This window comes from Calypte anna, chromosome 10 (genome assembly GCF_003957555.1).
Source record: "Calypte anna isolate BGI_N300 chromosome 10, bCalAnn1_v1.p, whole genome shotgun sequence".
In the NCBI taxonomy this organism is placed as follows: Eukaryota; Metazoa; Chordata; class Aves; order Apodiformes; family Trochilidae; genus Calypte; species Calypte anna.
In genome coordinates, this window is record NC_044256.1 from 20,937,407 (window position 1) to 20,953,797 (window position 16,391).

Consider the following 16,391-nt stretch of genomic DNA (forward strand, 5'->3'; position numbering starts at 1 on the left):
CTGTGCCCAACAGAGCTGGAAAAGTGGAAAGAAAAAAGGGAAAAAACACCCCCAAAAAAAAAGAAGGGTGATTGCTGAGCCGGCCCCTCGGTCCGCGGCCGTGGGGACAGGGCCGGGAAGCAGCGGTTTGCACCGAAAATTCATTTCATGGCCCAAAATAGAACACATTAGGCGAGCTGCTGCTCCCCCCCCGTGGTACTTACGGACCCAATTCTGATTTTTATTTAATGGTTTCCCCGAAAAAGGAAGCAATTTTCTTCAGGTTCCCAGGCAGGCAGAGCTCCCGCGCTGGTGTGGGGAACTCAAGCGCCCGAGAACGCCTCTGGTTAATTGGTATTCCTATCGCCAGGACTGCACTGATGCGGCAGATGTTCTATTTTAGCTTATTAAAACTCACCTGGTGGGGGGGAAAAAGATTAAATAAATAAATAAAAAAAGAGCTCCAGAGCTATTAGGGGTGAGAGGAAACGTTCTGGTTCGTATTGATTTAAAATCTGCTTAAATGGATATTTGCATATCCCAATTATAACCAGTGAGCTTTTCTTATTGGGGTTTTTTTTGGGTTTTTTTTTTCCTTGAGGTTATTTTCTTAAAGATCTTAAAATATGCCTCAGAGGGAGAAGCCTCTGTCTCCTGTCCCGTGTTGGGGGGTTTTAGTGTGGGGGTGCAGGGAGGGGAGGGGAGGGTTGTGGAGAATGCCCAGAGGTGCTCAGACACAAGGATGCACACACACACACACACACACGTGTGTACACAGAATCTCCACGGTGGGAAAAGACCCCCGAGACCACAACATCCAACCCCAACCCACCCACCCCCGGAAAAAAAAAAATAATTAAAAATAATCCACAATAAGACAAAACCCAAAAGAAAGCAGACACCAGCCCCATTAGAGCATGTCCTGGAGTGCCTCGTCTACAGAGGACACAGAGATGCTCAGATATGTGCAACCCCCCCCCCCCCCCCCGCAGACCCCTCCTGTGCCCCCTCCCCGCAGCTCCCCGCACCGGGCTGCGTGACACGGCCACCCCGAGCGGTGGCTTTATCGGTGCGAGGCGGTCCCGGCCCCAGTCCCCAGCCTGTGTTTACATTCCAGGTGCCACTCTCTGCCCCCCCGCGCAGGGCTGGACCCCGCCTGCCAACATTTCCCTTGAAGCTTTTCAAGTTTATCTAAACACGGCGCGCAGGGAAACGCATCCTGCTGCCCAGAGCCAGCGGAGCTATCAGCGAGTTTATTTTGCTTTGTGGGGAAGCTCGGCTTTATCTGCTCTTGGCAGGAAGGTTTTACAGCCCCCCGTCAGGAGGGTGCAATCCTGACACCGCTTCTGAGAAGCAAAAAGCTCCTGAAGTTGCCCTGCTTGGGCTGGAAAATCTTTTTTTTTTCCCAAGCTTCATGATTCTGTGATTCTGGGTACCGGGGGTTCCTGCTCCCGCTGCCCTGAGCACCCCAAGCATGCACAGCCCGGGCTCTGCCTTTCAGCTTCTCCACTTTCTCCTTTTTCCCCTCTTTTTGGGGGGCTCCGGGTGGGAAAAATGCACCCAGGAAAGGAAAGGAAAGGAAAGGAAAGGAAAGGAAAGGAAAGGAAAGGAAAGGAAAGGAAAGGAAAGGAAAGGAAAGGAAAGGAAAGGAAAGGAAAAGGCCTGAATTTCTGCGAGATGGATTATAACCGTGCCCCGAGTCTGCAGCTGCAGCACCCCACACCTTCCCCCCCCCCCAAAATAAAATAAAGAAAACATTAAAAACCCCTCAGCAGAGCTTTGGAGCTGATACTCTCGGTACCCCCCGTGCCCCAGCACCACCCAGGAGCTGCCGGGAGGTTTCCGAGCCTGGGCAGCCCCACGGGAAAAGCGTCGTTTGCCGGTGTTGCCACAACAGGCCCCGATTACTCCGTCCTTTCACAAGCAAAAAAAAAAAAAAACCCTCCCCTTGACCTCACCCTCAGCCACGGGATTTGCTTGAGCAACCGGGCCCAGCCCAGCGCCCGGGGCTGGGGGCAGCCAACCCCCTACCCCACCCCAGGACCCACCGCAAGCTCCTCCCAGCACCCAGCCTCAGCCGCAAAATTTGTCTTCTTGTGGTTGGGAAGGGAGGTTTGAGGGGGGAGATGGGTAGGGAAGGGGTAAGGAGGGGGTAAGGAAGGATGCAAATGGTGCTGGAAGGAAGGAGAGCACCAGGACCCTCCGGACCCACCTGCCCATCCCTCATTTGCGGAGTTTTGGCCAAGAAATTGGGACCAACATGAGGAGCAGAGGGAGGGATGAGGCCAAGAACCTGCGAGCAGAACCTGGCTGCACCTGAGATCCAAACCCAGCAGCTCCAGAACTCCAGGCTCCACCAAACCCAGACGGGTCAAATGGGACATCAAGAAGATCTGTGCGGGCAGAACCTTCCTGGGCACCTCCAGCCTCCTGGTGGGCAGAGCCAGGGTGCCCACGGGTGGATGCTAAGGGATGCTCAGGGTTGCCGGCGGGTACTCCCCATGCTCACCTGCCCTCTCTCCCTCCCCGGGGCGAGCTGCTCAGCCCAGGCGTTTGCTGTGCACCGTCTAATTATAGATATTATATTGCAAATGGCTTTTGGGCCTGCTAATGGTATTACTGGTGTTATTCTTCTACTTGTTAATTATAACCAATTTGTTTGGGATGCCTTCCCAGTTTTCGGCTGTAATTGCTCTCTCCCCATTCCCTGGTGACTGTGACTCAGCAGAAACTCCGCAGTTTCGCTCAGGGATGATATTACTTCTTTGTCTTTCTTGCCAAGCAGCCGGCTGCAGCGCGGCTACCGCTCCCGCCCCGCCGGTGGCCACGCTCCAAGCCCGCGGCGAGCAGCTCGGGGACCCGGAGTGACGGTGGGGACGAGGGGGCGATGCCTGGGGAGAAGGGGGAGATGGCAGCCTTGCTGCCAGGCTCCCTGCCCTGGGGATGCTCACGTTGGATCGGAGCTGCGACCCAGAAACTATCCCGGGGTTCTGCCTAAACCAGCCCGGAGGGGCTCGGGGTCGGAGCTCAAGGCAAGAGGAAAATATTAAAGGGATTGTTTTCTTTTGATTATTGCTAAATTCTGAAGGAGTTTGCTCTTCTTCTCTCCCCGGCATTAACCGCAGATAAGTTATTTGGAAAGCGAGAATTTCAGCAGAACAGCCGCTCAAGTAGCCTAATACACACATTAGAGCCTATTTGCACTTAAAAGAAGTGGGAGGTATTAAATCAGCCTCTGGCCAGATAGTCATTGTATAAACAAGAGCTGTTCACTCCTACTTGATAGCAGTGATAGCAAGGGAAAGGAAAACAGCCCTGCGGTGTCACGACCAACCTGACACAACACGTTTTAGGTCTGCGGAAGAGAAAGAGAAACAAACCCCTGCGAGTTCATGGCTGCCCGGGCTGCGGGGAGGAGGCTGCCAGCTGCGGGCCTGGCTCGGCTCTGCGGGCAGGGATGCTCCTTCTGCCCGCCCAGCACCCACCCCCTGCCCTGCATCTCTGCCTGCGGGCAGCTCTCACACCCGGGGCTCCAGCAACAGCATCACAGCATCCCAGACTGGGTTGGGTTGAAGGGACCTAAAAGCCCATCTACTCTCACCCCCTGCCATGCTCAGGGACCCCTCCCACCCCCTCAGGGTGCTCCAAGCCCCATCCAACCTTGGGCACTGCCAGGGATGGGGCAGCCACAGCTTCTGGGGGCACCCTGGGGCTCAGCATCCTCACCCCACAGAATTTCTCCCCAAAATCTCCTCTCCATCTCCCCTCTCCCAGCTGGAAACCCTTCCCCCTCATCCCATCCCTCCAGGCCCTTGTCCCAAGTCCCTCCCCAGCTTTCCTGGAGCCCCTTCAGGCACTGGGAGCTGCTCTGAGCTCTCCCCATTGCTCCAAGGTCTCTTTTCCACGCTGAACACCCCTAACTCTTTCCCCCTGGCTCCAGAGCTGCTCCAGCCCTCCCAGCTCTTCCTGCAGCCTTCTCTGGGCTCATTCCAACAGATTTTGCGTCCTTCTGCTGTTGGGAACCCCAGAGGGGGGGGGGACAATCCCCTCCCTGCCCTGCTGGTCCCGCTGCTGGGGCTGCAGAACAGAACACGAGAGGTTTCTGAGTTGCTGTCACCAACCAGACAAGCAGCGTAGCACCTTTTCCTGTCCCCAGAGCTGCTCAGGCCATCAGCAGCAGGGGACACAAAGGTTATCTGCAGCACAAACCCTGCTGTGGGTGGGTGTCCAGCCCCCGGGGGTCCCGTGTAGCTGGAGTTTCCCTCCAGCAGGGCTCGGGGCAGATGGAGATCAGCACAGCCCCGCTCGCAGCCCCGGCGTATTAATGAAATTTATGAGTCAGAGCGAGCAAAAAAGAAACTGTTTTCAGCTGACTTCACTCACCACTTCCTCTCCTCGCGTTCGGCTCTCCCAGCAGCCCACTTATCTTCCCCCTGGAGCCGTGCCCACCCGCCCCAGCCCCATCCGCCTCTATCGCTAACAGCCCGGAGCCTTCAGCACCAGGATTGCTTCTGAGTTTGCTCACTCACTCACTCAAGCACTCTCGAGTTGTTCTCTGTGGCTAATCAAATGTCAAAACAAGCTGCCCCTGTGATTTTTGAGAGCTTTTAAACAGGAAGACATTTACCACTGATACGGGGAGCCGCGCACATTTGTCTGGGGCTTGGGCGGGTTTCGCTTGCAGGGAGGATCCGCTGGGTCGGGGCTGTTTTGCGGTCTCACTTCGGAAGAAGAATGACTCTACAGCGGTCCAGGCTCGCCCCAGGCCAGCACTGCTGTCCCCACGGGGAGGGGGCTCTTTCCTCCCTCTGGTGGGTAGGGGACGGCTGCCAGGGCGGGCGGGCGGCACCCTCCATCCCAGCGCCCTGCTCCTGGGTGGATTAAAGCGTGGTTTATAGCCCAGCTGTAATTCATGCGCTTGAGGCCTGGGCAGCTTTCAGCAGCTGAGGAATGATCATTCCCAACTCACCCAGGGGTCCCCACGGAAGGGTCGGGGAGGTGTCAGTTCCCATACAGCTCACAGCAAGGTGCAGCAACCCCCCTCCCGGGCTGGGCTGATGGCTGCAGAAGAGCAGGGCCCCGTGGAAAGAAGAATTTTGGTTTCAGAGTCGCTTGGCGGGGCTCGGTGCAGCTCTGAAATCAAAGGTTTATCAAGGTACCTCCTCATCACCAGCGTGTGCCATCCTGAAGCCCCCATCCTGGGTAACCCCACCTCCCACCCTACAACATCTCCGGCTGAGGGGAAGGGCTCAGAGCCCCCGGTTCTGTGGCTGAGGGGTGTCAGCAGCCCCCCACCCCTGCTCAGCGGGACGATCCCAGCTCCCAGTACCACCCACGGGAATGGGAGGCACGGCGTGGGGTCCAGGCTGCCCCGGAGCTGGCGGGGTCCCAGCATTGTGCAGCCTGGCTGCCTCCTGCTCGCCAGCCCCGGGAAGAAGCCGGCTGGGAGCCGGAGCCTTGACAAAGGGCTTGGTTTGCCCTGGCAGGGCACAGCCTTGGGCTCCGAGCAAAGCCAAACAACTCTGTGCCGCCTGCGAGGACACGCGAGAAATTTCATCAAAGCAAGAAGAAAACGGAAGAGGAGGGGGATGATTAAGAGCGTCCCCCCACCCCCATCACCAGCAGCAAAATGTGGCATTTATCTGCAGAGAGCATCCCTTATCCCGAAAGGTGCTTGGGATGAGGAGTGTTCCCTTTCCCAGGAGCCCATCACCTGCCCCGTGGGCAGGCAGCAAGTTTCCTCTTGCAGGGTTAACCTTTATTTCGAGGCTGCCTGTGGTGCCAGGGCTGCCCAGGCCCCTCTCTTCCAGGAGCAGGGTGGCAGCACCCAGAGGAGGGGCTGTGCCCGGGGCAGGGGCTGCAGTGACACAGCCACCATGGCTCCCAGCTCCTCACGGGAGCTGCCAGCTTCGCACGACGCTCCTCTTGTGTCCCCCACTTTACTCCCAGCACATCTCCAAGGTCGTTAAAAAAATAAAAAAAATACCCACAAGCTTCCTGAAGTCTCTGCGCCAGAGAGAGATGCTTCTGTGTCTCAATCTGTTGCTGGTCTGGAGATGAAGCATCTCCCTCTTCGGAAGTCTCATCAGCCACGAAGCACGCAGGCAGGCACGTCAGCAAGAACACCGCGATCCACACCAAGCTGGTGTCCCTCGGGAATTACGGAGGTCCTGGGGCTGGGGACATTGTGTGGGGCTGCAGAGCCGGAGGATGGAGCTGACCCAGGGTCCCTGCTGCCAGCCCAGCTCGGAGCATCGCCCTGGCAGGGGATAATCCCCAAACTTGAGCTTCCCTGCTTTGCTGAGGGTCTGTCTTAAACCTCCCCCCACCGAGCCCCGGGGCTGTGTCCCTGGCACCCCGCAGAACCCGGCTGCGGGGCCAGGAGGGGCCGATGCCACCCTGGGAAGGGCGTTGGGAGCAGACAGGCACAGGCTTTGTCCCAGCCCCAGACGAGGAGAAATGCTGTGGGTTTGCTTTGAGACAAATGAATGGATTTTACTGTTTGACCAACACTCCGCAGAGTGCCAGTCAGGGAGGGTTTGGCAGGAGGTCTGACACTTGTCAGCTCCGGTTTATAACCGGGGAGAAGCCGCCAGCTCCCCGGGAGGAGGATGACGCGCGGCCGCCTTGCTGCGCTGGTTTGTTCTGGGAAAAATGTGTGGAGAGAGGAGAAGCAGCAAATAACTTGAGGCCGCTACGTGACAGAGGAGTTTGTCAGCCAGCAGGCAAGTTTGGAGAAGGGCTTCACGCTCTTTAGAGACTGCCTGGAGCCCGGAGGTAAAACACAACAGCCTGGAGTTTGGGAATAACACAGGCGTTCCCGTAGCATCCCTGCGGAGTGTCCTGGGGGAGCTGTGTTGGCCCCTCCTAAGCACTCTGCACCCCAAGAATCACCTCGGCTGTGATGGGCAGCAGCCCTGTTCCCCCATCCCTTGGCCAAGCAGGGCCATCCGAGACCTGGGGTGCTGGAAAGGAGCTGGTGACCTCCCGGCCCGGCTCTGGGCTGAGCTCCGAGGGGATTCCCAGCCCAGAGACATCGGCACAGCCAGGGACAGCAGCTCTGCTTAGTCAAAGCCATAATCTCAGCCACATTTCCCAGGGAAAAGCCAGAGCTGGTGCAGAAGAGGAGACACGTGCCATTTGCCATTTCCTCTGTTTTGGGGTTTTTGTTTGCTGCCTTTTTTTTTTCCGCCCAAGTCTCTCCAGGCTGTGAAAGGGGACGAGGGTTCCCCTGTCTCCAGCAGCTCTCCAGAACAGCTTATTCTGCAACATCCATTCGGGGCAGTTTCTCCCTGTGACAAAGGCTTTGGAGAGGGGAGGTCAGACATCTGCTGGGCCCCTTCCCTCTGCCTCAGCTTTCTCTCTCTTGCCCAGCCCCAGGACTCACCAGGGTGGCTCCAGCTGTGACTGCAGGGCTGCTCCTTGCTCCTCTCCTGGTAGGGGATTTCCTCCCATGCTCCACCCGTGGGACTCCTCCTGCTGCTGCGTCCTGGGGGTGCTGTGGGCTGGGTGGTCCCTGCAGGGATCCCGGGGGTCCCACCTCCCCCCAAGCAGGGGTTTGCCCACCTGGCTGGGCAGTGTGACACCTCGGGCAGCCTTTGCTTGGGAGCTGCCCCAGCCTGGGGAGGATCAGGGTGTTTCTGAGGTGGGTTGGCAGAGGTGGTTGCAGGAATCTGCCCAGCTCTGCCGCTCCTGATCCCACTACTGACCCCATCCCTCCATTCCCTTGTCCCAGGTCCCTTCCCAGCTTTCCTGGAGCCCCTGCAGGCACTGGAAGATGCTCCAAAGTCTCCCCGAAGGTTTCATCCCCTTTGGACATCTTTGAACTGGGTGCTGTGATCTGCCTGGCTCCCTGCAGTGGATCCATGGAGGAGGATCAAGCTCTGCCTGCCTGGACCTGATCCAGCTCCCCACTCACCCCACTTTATCAGATTTATTTGTTCCTCCATACCGCAGCATCCCCAGAAATCTCCTGAGGCTCTGGTGGGAAAGGAGGTCCCCAGCTGCTCACATATGTTGTCCCTGTCCCCCTCCCCACTGCCAACCTGCAGCCCCCTCAATTTGTCACGGCCCCTGAGGCTGCTCCCAGGGCTGTGCTGGTCACAGCAACCTCCTGCTAGAAGGGATCATCAGTCCTTAAAATAGCCTCTATCATTAGTTACATCTAATTGAAGGTGCTTTGAACGCAACCTCCACAACACACAAACCAAATGGGAAATGACATACCATCAAATTAATGCCCCCAAACCATGATAAATGGCTGGTTAGATGATTAATGTTTCTATTTCTTGGTTTAAGAGAGAACAATGCTGCCTGGCCCCGCGTTTATCTGTGCTGCCTGTGAAAGGTCACCAGGCATCCTCAAAATAAATTGGGCTCCTTGACATAGAGACACAGCACCCCAGCCTGGGTTGGGCTGCAGGGAGCTTAAATGCCCCCCCAGTGCCATAGGCAGGGACCCCTCCCACCCCCCCAGGGTGCTCCAAGCCCCATCCAACCTTGGACACTGCCAGGGATGGGGCAGCCACAGCTTCTGGGGGCACCCTGGGGCTCAGCATCCTCACCCCACAGAATTTCTCCCCAAAATCTCCTCTCCATCTCCCCTCTCCCAGCTGCAAACCCTTTCCCCTCATCCCATCCCTCCAGGCCCTTGTCCCAAGTCCCTCCCCAGCTTTCCTGGAGCCCCTTCAGGCACTGGGAGCTGCTCTGAGCTCCCCCCCTTGCAGCCTTTGTTTCTACCAAGCTCCCTGCGAAGCTGTGAGGATGCTCACAGCAGGACAGAGGACTCGCTGCCCCCCTGCTTGGGCTACAAAACCATCCCGAGTCCCCGCAACCTCAGCTCCTCCTCTGGCCGGGGCTGCTCTGCCCTGGAACCAGCCCAGGCTCCCTCTGAGGTTCAAAGCCGTCTGGCTTCTGATGCGCCGCCTCTAATTAGAGATAATTGCTGCCAGCTCCTTCAAAGCAGCCTGAGGATGGGGGGGAGGAGGATGAAGAGCTCACACCGTCCCACCCCCCTCCCACCGAGCCCCCCCAGCTCAGCCCCGCCATGAGGAGCCGATTTGGGGACACCGGGAGGGATTTGTGGGGACAGCAAAGAGAACGAGGAGGGGGCAGAGATCCCCCAGCACGTCCCGACATAGGGGGAGGGTGAGGGGGGGTGTTGTGTGCCGAGATGAAAGTCTCCTGTGCAGTAGCAGGGAAATGCAAATAACCGTTTCAACAAGCTGTTAATTGTTAAACCACATTATTTAGGGGTAATAACCACGGGAACACCTTGTACTGCGAGCGTGAGGCCAAGAGCTCCCTGCTCAGGGGCTCCAGGAGGAGAGGATGTGTCTTGTTTATGGGCTGCAGCTGGTGGAAACGAGAGGGGGGGGGGTGGAGGGAAAAAGGAAATTGGGAAAGGGAAGTGGGAAAGGAGAGGGGGAACAGCTCTGGTAGTCAGGGCTTGGGTCCTATGGGGATCCCATGGAAAGGGAGGTGCCCAGGTGGAGAGGGAGGTGGTGGGGATGGAGGGGATGATCCTGCAGACAGGAAAGGTGATCAGCAAGCACCTTGTCCTGGTTTTGCACCCCCTGCTCCTGCCCCGTACGGTGTTTGCTTGCCAGGAACCCAGGAGGCTGCTGTCAGCAGGAGGGTTTGGCTGTGGGATGGGATGGGATGGGATGGGATGGGATGGGATGGGATGGGATGGGATGGGATGGCAGCAAGGATGGCCCCATCCTCAGCAGCTCCAGGCCCTGGAGTGGGTGCATCCAGCCCTTCAGCTCTGGGATTTCTCCCTCCCTCCCTCCCTGGGTTTTGGGAAGACAGAAAGCTCATGCAGGGGCTGGGTTTTAGCAACCAGGAACTCAAGGATATTTTGGATTTCAGTCCCAGGCGGCTGGGGCCACGTGCAAGATGTAATTTAAGGTCCAGCTCGGAGTCCAAATGTTCTCCAAGTGCAGAGGTTTTGGCACCGGGGTTCGTCCTGGTTTGGTCCCAGCTTTCACAGCAAAGTGAATAATAATAATGTGAGGGAGAGGAAAGTAGAAAGAGCAAGAGGAAAAAAAACAAAAAAACCCCAAAACCAAACCAAAAAACCCGCAACAGCTATCGACAGCTCTTCCAAGAGTGGAAAGAACCAAAACATGTTTTGGCTTTCTCAGCTCTGAAGCATTTATTTCCCTCCAGAGCTGGAGCAGCCTTTCTAATCATGTTTTCCAAGTTCGTTTTTTATTAAAGGAAAGCCATGCCCCAAATGAAGCTGCCCAGAGCTGTCCCTGAGCCACCGAGCTTCCCCTGAGACCCTGCCAGGCTTTGGATCTCCCTGGCATCCCAACAAACATCCCGATCCCATCCAGAGCCTTCGGGAAGGATGGGGAGAGCTCCCCATGCACCGACTCCAGTGCTGACTTTCCAGCCTTTTAATCATTCCCACCTTTCCAGTTTTCTGTGGCTTCAAGGATTTTGTGTGTGAGTTTTCCCGACAATTAGTGCAGCAAAAGGGCAGATGAAGAGCTGGGGACCGAGACAAACCCAGCCCCAAAACCCAAGTCGGTGGCTGAACCCCCCCCTCCTGCTCCTTTTGCAAGGAATTAACCTGCCATAAAATCAAAGAGCACGGACCTGAAAAGATTTACACGGTGCTTTTTTAACAGTTTTCAGTATATTTCAATAGTTAATAAAACCCAACGCTGCTTTGTGTAAAAGGTAATAGATTACAATCTCGTGTATTTTACTAGCACTCAGTGTGTTCAGCTAACACCTAATCCCTTCACCTTGGAATCCACGAAAAGCACTTTGTGGAGATTAAAAGCAGATTTATCACAGATGTGCCTCAACATTATGCTTGGCTTGAACCATTAGACTCCTGGAGTTTAAAGGTTAGGCTTTAATGACTTCAAGGAAGTCGGTTACTTTTTAAAGCTTTAAGTAAGCAGCTCAGATACTAATGCCATTTACTAAACTGGGCAGACTGGTTGGGAGCTGCTGGGAGGATGCAGGAGTTCCCACTCCGGTGGCTGCTCTTTGAAGCAGATGCAGCTCAGGGGTTGGAGCCTCATGCAAATGAAGAACAAGTTATTTACCAGATGAAAGTGTTCCCTTCCAAACCTCGCTGGCAGAGCTCCCCTGCTCCCAGCAAACCGGCCCAGGGTGGTCCAGCCCTCTCCGACTGCATCCCGAGCTCCTGCGGCTCCTGGTTGTGGTGCTGCTGCCTGAAATGATGAGAGAAACCTCATCGCAGGGTGGGGTTTGGGTGGGGAATTATCTGTAAGGTCATCAAATCAAACCATGACTGGTGCAGGAAGGTCTCTGGCTGTCCCTGCCCCGGAGAGGTGATGGCAGAGCTGGGGCTGCAGGCACGGCCACCATAAGGTGACAAACTCCACCCAGGGACAATCATAGAACCCCAGACACGTTTGGCAGGAATCCTAAAGCCCCCCCAGTGCCACCCCTGCCATGGTCACACCTCCCACCAGCCTAGGGTGCTCCAAGCACCATCCAACCTGCCCTTGGACACAAAGTCTGCTGCTCCTGTTCCCAGACATCCCCCCAGCAGCTCCTGGGAGGCTCCTCCTTGTCCATCCATGGAATGAGGGCCTAAAGATGCCCTGGACACGTCTGCTCCTGGCCCAGGGAACCAAATCAGAGCTGGGATAATGACTGTCCTGTCCCTGCCTGGGATAACTCAGCCTGGAAGGATGGAGCATCCCCGGGCAGGTTGAGGGGGGGGCCTGGGAGAGGAACCCTCCTGGCTGCACCCAGGTTTGGTCCTTCCTCTGGCCTCAGAGGTTTTTTCTGCCCTGGGGACAGGCAGCACTGTGGCTCCATGGCACAGCCAGCACACTGGGGAGAGGTTTTCCAGCAGGAGCTCAATGAGCCCTTGTCCTTGTGCTCCACACAATGACTCCACTTGTCCTTTCACTCCGGCGATGCTGCTGAGCCTTTCTCCCACTTTTCATCTATTTCCAGTTCCGTGCCTGGTGTGGGGGATGCCCCCCCCTTCTACCCCCAACCAGATGATGTCTGATTTTCCCCAGACACTGCCTGCACCCACAGAAATCCTACAGGAAGATTCTCCTGGCCAAATCCTCAAATCTTAAGATGACTGCAGAAAATTATCCTGATGATGCCTTAAAAACCAACTATCAGTCTCCAGTACACACAGAGACAGTTCCAGCAAGGTGTAGATTGTCATTCCTTCTGTCCTGGGGGCAATTACTCTAATTAAACACTCAGAGATATGATTAAAATTTAGCCCCAGTGATGCTAATTAAGGACACAGGTGACAGGGTTTGGAAAGCACCTATTTGCACAGTGGATAAACAGCTTGATCCATCTGACTTCCAGCAGCCTGGGGGGCTGAGCAGGCAGGGGGAGGCAGCTCTGGGGAGGAGCAGGGATGGAGCAGGGAGCTGAGGATCCAGGGAGGAGGAGGAGGAGGAAGAGGAGGAGGAGCAGCTTGCTGGGCTGTGAAGGTCATGGAGCAACCTTGTGGGCTTGGACCTCCCCAGGATTAAAATCCTGCCCCAAGGCACTGGGCTGTTTGGGATGGGTTTGCTGCAACTTTTAGTCTAAAAACTTAAAAAAATGGAATAGTTCACAAGGTGTAAAGAGGCCGGTGATTCCCAGGTGGGCTCTGGGCACTCGGGTGCTCATTGCCAGACCTGGGGATGTCCCAGGGGACACCACACACCCCAGCCCAGCACTGGGCAGATTTTCATGGCTGAAACCCCAGGCTGAAGCAGCAGCGAAGCCTCCACCTCGAGCAGCTGTTGGCAGGGGAATTTTTTGGGAATAACTGCAGCAATTTGTCTGGTATGCTGCTTCCTTTTTCATCTCCCTTTCTTTCAAAGCTCTGCTGCAGCCCAGCTCCCAGCCCGGTTCTGCAGCCCGGGGGTGCTGGGTCCTGCTGAGGGGGTTCCTGGGTGCTCAGCAAGTGCCAACAGCCCAGTCTGCCACTGCACCCCGTGTTCAGCCTTCTGCCCTTTGATGGGGAGCTTTGAAGTCACCCCAAGATGCTGCAATTAGCAAGAAGTAACACGCAGGCATCAAACTCCAGCTTGGAAACCCTTCCCAGCCGGCAGGCAGCAGTTGCCGAAGGTTCTCCCCATTTTCCAGCGGCTCCGCCTGGATTCACAACTGCAGAACCATTTGCTGCTGCCCCAGCAGGGCTGCAGGAGGTGCAGGAAACCTCCAGAAGATTTCTCCAGAAACTGGGCAAAAGGGAAACGCTCCAAAGGTGAGCAGATTGTGAGTCTGCTGTGTGCAAGCCCTGCTAATAACCCCGGGGCTTCAGCTGGCACAGGCTCCCTACATCTCCTCCAACCCCACCATCACCATCACCACCAGCATCACCATCACCAGCATCACCATCACCAGCATCACCACCAGTCTTGTTTTTGGGAGGCCCCAGCCCCACGGAGCTGCCCCACGGAGCTGCCTGGGGCATCCATCACCCAGACCCCTCCTGCTCCATCTCCATGGGCTTGGGAAGGATCCCTCCCAGCAGGACACGGAGCTGGGAAGAGAAGGCTGGGGCTGGAGCCAGGGCTGAGCTGGGAACCAGCCCTTTCGCTCAGGAATGCAGAGGGGAATTTGCATGGGTCCGGCATTACTCAGTAGCTCTCATTTAAGGCAATAAAGGTGCTTAATTTCCTAGGGAAAACTTAATGGAGCACTCGGTTCCCATGCGCTGCTTCCCGGGCATCTCAGAGGCTTTGAACTTGTGACTTCAGACTGGGCAGAAGCCTCAACGCCCTGGTTCTCCTCACGTCCTCAGGAAAGCAAATAAAAAAAAAAAAAAACAAAAGGGGGAAAAAAATGGAAGAAAAAAAAAGAAAAAGAAAAAAAAAAAAAAAAAAAAAAAAAAGAAAAAAAAAAAAAAAACCCCAGCAGGTGTTATGGCAAAGTCAGAAGATGCAAACCCTTCCCACTCATTAATTACAGTATTTATTCCACGATTCCACCTGCTCGTCCCTCCCCGGCGGAGCCTTCTCGGCGCAGATGAAAGTGTCCTTTTATCACGGCGCTGAAAGGCGTTTTCAGGAGGGAACATCAGTTCTCCTACATTATCCTCCCATGTTCCGAAAAGCGTCTTTTTGAAAACATTAGCCAGCAATCAGGATTAATTTCCGCACATCACACACGCGGGGCTGACTCGCAGGGATCTCCTCCCCCCAGCACACGCGGGCAGAGCTCCGTGGGCTTCCCCAGGAGCTCCGGAGATGCTGCTGGGCCGGGTGAGGAGATCCATCACCCCCCTTTTTCCTGAAAAAAATAATTTTTCTGCCATGATTTCCACGCTCCCGCTGCCTTTGTCCCACCACGGGGGGTGTTGGGATCCCACGGGTGGCCGTGGGCCACGGGAAAGAGCAGAGTCACAACCCCTTCCCCAGAGCTGCTCCTCATCCTCGTTGCTTTTCTTCCGAAATTATTTATCCGAGCAGCAAGGAAGTTGTTCAGCGCTGCCTTTTTTAGGGCTTTTAAATAGAAATTGGGCCTTTTTTATCGGCTTGGTGAACACGGGCTGAGCCCCCGCAGCCCCCCAGAGCCCCCGCAGCCCCCCAGAGCCCCCGCAGCCCCCTCCCCTTCCCGCTGCCCGAGGGGCCGCATCCAGCCCCGCTCCACTCCGCATCCCAGCCGCATACTCCTGGCCCAGGTACCTGGAAAGGAGTTTCCAGCTCCAGGGAGCAATTGGGAGCAAAGCTGGGGAGGCTTCCAGTGGGTCTGCTGGGGAAGCAGAGGGACCCAGGGAGAGCAGCGAGATGGGATTCCTGCAGGAAGGGGGAAAAAAAAGGAAAAAGAAGAGGGGGAAAAAAAAGGGAAGAGGGGAAAGGAAAGGGGAAAGGAAACCCAGGGATCCCCAAGGGATGGGAATCTCTGGCCCAGGGGTCCCCAGGAATGGGACAGGCCCAGGGGTCCCCAGGAATGGGGGTCTCTGGCCCTGGGGTCCCACCTGTGCCCCCCAGGTCCTCCCCGCAGGACAGAGGGATGGATGTGGGATGGAGCTGGGGGCGGGACAGAGGGACATGGGGGGGTCCCAGACCCTGGGCAAGGGTCCTGGTGTGTCACTGCCAGCACTCCAGACAGCACAAAAACATAAGAATAAAATAAGAATAAGAATAAAATAAGAATAAGAATAAAATAAGAATAAAATAAGAATAAAATAAGAATAAAATAAGAATAAAATAAGAATAAAATAAGAATAAAATAAGAATAAAATAAGAATAGTGGAGGTTTTGCCTCGGTGCTGCTGCCGGGAAGTGCTGACAAAGCTGCTCCTGAGCAAGGCCCAGCAGGAGGGGGGAGCTGCTTTGCTCTGCCTGTCTCCCGCGGAACCAGGAGCACTTTTAATGGGCTGAACACCCCCCCCGCGCAGCTGACACCGGAGATGTTGGACTAACCTAACAAGAGAGTGAAACAGAAACAGCACACAGCGAGTAATTAGAATCTAATTAATTTGCATTTCACAAGAGAGCCGGAGATGTCAGAACGAGAGGAAAAAAAAAAAAAAAAGAAAAAAAGAAAAAAGATAATAAAAATAATAATAATAATATAAAATTCCCCAGGATGAAAAGGCTGCTGGGGAGGAGCGGGAACTCTCCGAACCGCCCGGCCCGGTGGGATGCTGGGGATTCAGAGGGAAAATGACAGCTCTGGGACCAGCACCCCGCAAAGGTGTCTGCGGGTCAGCAAAACCGAGGGGAAAACACCCAAAGAGCAACTTTCTGCGGTGAGCAGCACCCCTGACATCGCAGGCTTCTTCCCTCCCAGCTGCGTGGCAGCTCGGCCAGAGGAAGGGGATAAAACCCCGAGGATTTGGGGTGATGCTCCCGGCCCCGGTTCCTTCCCCAAAATGAGTGCTTTGCAGCGTGTTAATCGTGCTGCTCAGCTCCCGATTTCTCACGGCTGCGGTTCCCGGGAGGGAGGGAGCGAAGCCACCCCGCACCCACCCGACATACAGGGAAGATTTACGGCTTGTTTCCATAATGATGACACCCGGCAGGAGATTATCCTGTCAAGAGATGTCGGCGCATCCACACACAAGCCCCGGGCAAGAAAAACAACCCTCACCCCCCCGAGGCCGACGGCATTATCAGCCCTGCTGCCAGGAGGGCCCCGCGCCCCCTGCCCGCACCCCCCGTGCCCGGGCTCTGCGGGGGTGCGGGGAAGGATCGGGGGGAATTCAAAGAGCACCAGAGGGAAGGGTTTGGAGATGAGGGTCTGCTGCCCACCCACCCAGCCCCCCATCCCGCCGTGGGGTGTCCCCTTGGTTTGCGGGGACAGGAGGCGGCGTGGGGCCCGCCCGTCACTTCCCGCAGCCCGGGGAGAGGGGAGGGGGCGAAGGGGGAGGCGAATAAAGATGAGATGCGAGCGAAATGCAGGGATTTGAAGCTTGCTGTAGGCGGGTGGGCTGGGGGCAGCCT